Source organism: Mus pahari, chromosome 22 (genome assembly GCF_900095145.1).
Source record: "Mus pahari chromosome 22, PAHARI_EIJ_v1.1, whole genome shotgun sequence".
NCBI lineage: Eukaryota > Metazoa > Chordata > Mammalia > Rodentia > Muridae > Mus > Mus pahari.
The window spans coordinates 19,919,798-19,924,485 of NC_034611.1; the positions used below are offsets into that span (position 1 = coordinate 19,919,798).

Sequence of the window (4,688 nt, forward strand, 5' to 3'; positions counted from 1 at the left end):
AAAAAAAAAAAAAAAAAAAAAAAACACTTTCAATGGTACATTTATCACAGGAGATGTAATATTAATAAACCAATTAGGAAGAAAAGGTGTGATTCTCAAAAATATAATGTCGCTAATAAGATGTTCTCTGTGACGCTCTACCTGCTGTGACCATTTCACTGCCTTCTCTGTGAGGTATTTGTATACAACGGGCCTTCCAACTAAGTAGGAGAGCATGTAGCAGAACGAGGCACCAAGTCCGGAGCACAAACAAACAAGGAATAAGGCAAGTGGGAAGGGATAAAGGAACCCGGAGAGTATACTAAGGAATATGGAACCTGGGATAGCAAATGTTTGCAAAAAAAAAAATATGTAGCAAAATAAGCAACCAATACTTGTACATAAAAGGTATCCTTATATTTGGAGAGAACTTTTCCTAGAGCCTTAGCATCATCCATATCTCTTGGAACCTTCATGTTCACCCTCTCTTCCTCACTAAGCTGAGGAAAATTTTTATATACCAAAAACATAACAAAAGCTGCACATGAAAAAAATGGACACCAGTATAAGGAGTGATGTTCCTGCCTCCAGGTTACTGCTTCCAGTTCCTGCCCTGGCTGCTCATAATAAAGGCCTATAACTTGTAAGCTGAGCTATACCCTTTCCTTCCCGAGTTGGTTTTCATGGTGGTGGTGGTGGTGGTGGTGGTGCTGTTTGGCATTTTATCATAGCATCAGAAAAGCAAACTAGAAAAAAAAATGCAAACATATGCTGGCTGATTAAACCTGTTGAACACCTACCTGTGGAAGCATCCCCTTAACTTTACATGTATGAAAAGCACCATCTTGAATCATGTGAGCACCTTAATGAGGCCTATTATCATGTCCTCACGGAAGGAAGAATCTTAAGGCTCATGAAGTCCTCACTCAGTCCCTTTTCTCTCATAGTTTATGTGGGCAGTTAAAGGGTGACAGTAGGGTCAGTGCTCCTGAGAAATGTCATTGCTCATAAGTCACCCAGGGGACTCTGATAGTTCCGTTCCCTGTGAGCCATCCATGCTGTGGGTAGGACTCATCAGTACTACTATAGCTGGTTTCAAGTTACCTACCCAGAGAACATCCCAATTATGTACTACCTTGGAGTCACCATGCTCCAATGAGTAATTCTAATAACTTCATTGGTTCACCAAGTTAACTGGGATGCCATCTTTCTTTGGTGTGAGTTTCTGCCAACAGTAAAACTCACTCCGGTCCGGGTCCATCCTGAAAGGTAGGGCTGGCTGGGCTGAAAGGGAAAAGATGGCGAGAGAAACGGGGCCAGGACAAAAGGTGTTCTGATCGAAGCCCAAGGTTTAATGAAAAGAGCTCAGTTTACATAGCGTGGGGAAAACCCCAGTCCCCATCCCCAGTCTTTGAAGGCACAGGTGAGAGTCTGTAGACGGGGCCCAAAGGATGTTGTCTTCTGGAACATCTAAAGGTCCTCTCAGCAGGCAGTGGAGATGCTTTGAAGGACAGCAACAGTAGAGCAGCCTTGGCAGATCTGAAGATTACCACCGCAGGTGGCTTAGTGGCAGCAGAGAGCTGAGAGGCCCCAACACTTCGTTCTCTCAGAGGCCTCACTGTCTGACAAAGCCCTACAACACCACTACACTAAATCATCTTCCAAACCCCCACTGAACTCTTCATTTTATACATATGCACAGTGCCGGTTTTCTATGTCTACTGATTCAGGAACAGAGGATGGCAGAGGAGTACATGCTGACACTCAGAGCTATAGGATGAGATTGGTCCTCTAGGTGCGCATTCTGCACATCTGCAGTATCAGTACAATAAGACGTTTCTCTGACCAGGGCTGTGAGCATCCCGGGTCTGTGAAGAGAAACATAATAAAGATTTAGAAGGCAATTTGACAATACAACCACTTAGCAAAATAATAATCGTAGGCTTATCTAGGGCCTATCACCTCCCAGCCATGAATGTTTTAGCAGATTTACAGTATCAGGTATGAATTACCTCCAGTGGAGAACATCTCAGACCCAACCAGAATACGGTAGATTACACCATAAGAGTCATGCCATTTTTTCCACCAATAGCCACATCTTGCCTACAAGATCAGTATGTTGGCATTTAGGGTCTAATACTGCATAAGTCCAGGACTGGCACTATGAAAGCTATCCAGTGTGGAAGAAGGAAGTTTCTTAGTCACCTTCATATTAATTTCTCTATGTCCTACAGCCAAAGATGTAGTGTCTACAGAACTAGAATCCTACCATGTGGTTACGGTAAGTAACCAAGAGCAATGTTCACAGCCTGTAAAACTCGGGCTCAGACAGACAAATGCCATATGGCCATGTTTACTTTCATATGTGGATCTTAGCTTCTAATCCTTGTGTGTGCATGTATTTCACTTGGAAACCAGAAAACTAGAAATGTAGCCTATCCAGTGGTCTATTAAGGAATGGAGATCATAGATTATAGATGAAATGAAAGTAAAGAAGTGGGATATTAGGGATGGGCAGGGGACAAGAGAATGGGAACATCAGAGTGAGAGAAAAGGTTCACAAAAGGAAAGGTGCATGAAAAGTCCACATGAAAACCTATGGTCTCCTAAGTCCTCTTTAAGTAGAGTTAGAGAAGATAGTAGAATATATGTTATATGAAAGAATACAAGATGAGGTACTGAGGGTTAAAGACTTAAGGAAGGGAGGGTGGGGGAAGGGAAGGAGTAAGAGATTAAAAAGTGGCTTAACCAAAACTGAGGATGTATACAAGAGCCTCACAGAAACTCACCAGTTAGTGAGCTAATCCTAAATTTTAATTTTGAAAGACAAGAATTCAGTGGAAGTACCCTACATGGGTAACAATGGTGTAGCGAGAAGATATGGGATATTAAATAAAATCTCAGTGCTGGGTATACAATATCTCCTTATGGGTTAGTCATTGGTTAAGGAGGCCACGGAGGGTGCCAAAGCAACACAGGCTATGGCTACTGCTCTCTGCTCTATTTATTGAACAGCTGCTTTGCATTACATTTTTGACAAGATTTTTCTTTGTGCTAGCTTCTTTCCTCTTAAAAACACCCCATGAGTTTGTTTTTTTTTTTAAGTCAACCTTAAGGCAGGGAGAAGGTAAAGTAGTAGCTTGGCTCCTAGCATCTATGACCAAAGGAAACAAAACCATAAACTACAGAATGACAAAACAAGAGGGCAACTGTGCAAACTAGGAACCATTAGAAAAATTGCTATAAACTAATGGCCCCAGTGTCAGAACAGCAAGAGAGCCCTAGGTTCTGATCCGAATTTGCCACCATAACTGAGCATCTATACCAGAGGGTCCTAATTCTCCACCTGTTAAATGAGGTCTTAGTAGAAGGACCTCCAGGAAGTCCCCAGTTCGGAAAGGATGCATTTCAATGCCTTCTAGTGAGTTCAGTAAGTGGGTGTAGACTAGTCATGGAAGCATCTTGAAAGGAGAGAGATTTTCGACTTGTTCCCCAATATCATTACACAAATTCAATGGAATCCCCCATGCTTGCATGAAGGACAAATCTAGCTCAGCTCAGGTCTTACTTTATTTGGTTCCCTGTCGCCTTTGTATAACTAGATGATCTGACTGTCTTCGAACTTTCTCCCTGGTGACTTCAATCTGGCTTTCTTATGGATCTCTGGCTACTCCTACCTAACCCTGACAATCCACAAAGCCTTCAAGATCCCTGAGTCCGTCCTTGACTTTGCTCTTACTTTTGCACACACCCTGATTACCTCATCCATACCTGTCCCTTCAGATACCAACAGCATTCTAGTGAAGGGTCCTCCCAAGTTCCAGATGCAGTCACCTACTGGAGAGTAGTCTCTCAATTGCTACAACTGTAAACATGTTCAAAACTAAACTCATTGGGGACATAGGATAGAGTTCGGTTGATAGAGTGATTTGGTTAGCATGTAGGAAGCCCTGAGTTTACTCCCCAGCGCCATATGAACCAGACACAGTGGTATACATCTATAATCCCAGTGCTTGGGAGGCAGAGGCAGAAGGGGCAGAAGCTCATAGTCGTCCTCGGCTGTATAGCAAGTCTGAAGCCAGCTGAGAAACATGAGATCCTCCAAAGAAAAGAAACTGAGCTCTTTCCATCGATAGCTCTCTCCTTCCCAAGTTCAGTAATGGGGTATCATAATCTATTTGGGTACCAAGAAGTCATTAAAAACTCTGTGTTTCAAATATCTGACCTTTGTGTCCTTTCATTACAACTTTGACATCTCACAACCCCTCTTTTCCATGTAGATTGCCATGTCATCTCTAAGCATCAGACTTGCTTCTGAGAACCCTACCTCTCTCTCCCTGTCTTAGTCACTGTTCCAGAGCTGTGGAGAGACACCGAGACCAAGGCAACTCTTATGAAACAAAGCACTTCACTGGGGACTTTCTTACCATTTCAGAGGTTTAGTTCGTTATCAGCATGGCGAAGAGTGTGGCAGCAGGCAGCAGGCAAGCAGGCACTGGAGCAGCATCTAAGAGCTACATCCTGACCCAACAGGCATAAAGAGGCTGGGTCTGGCAATGGGCTTTTGAATTTTAAACTCCACCCCCAATGACATAACTTCCTCCAACAAGGCCACACTTGATCTCCTTCTAATCCTACCAATGAGTTCTACCTCTGTCTTATGCTTTCTACTGCTTCAGTGATACACCATGACCAGAAAGCAAGTTAAG

General features: G+C 43.1%; 1 pseudogene; it reads right to left on the bottom strand.

Annotated features, from left to right (window-relative positions):
- Nucleotides 1-24: 24 nt before the first annotated feature.
- Nucleotides 25-1,240, bottom strand: LOC110338583 (annotated as a pseudogene).
- Between the last annotated feature and the right edge of the window lie 3,448 nt (nt 1,241-4,688).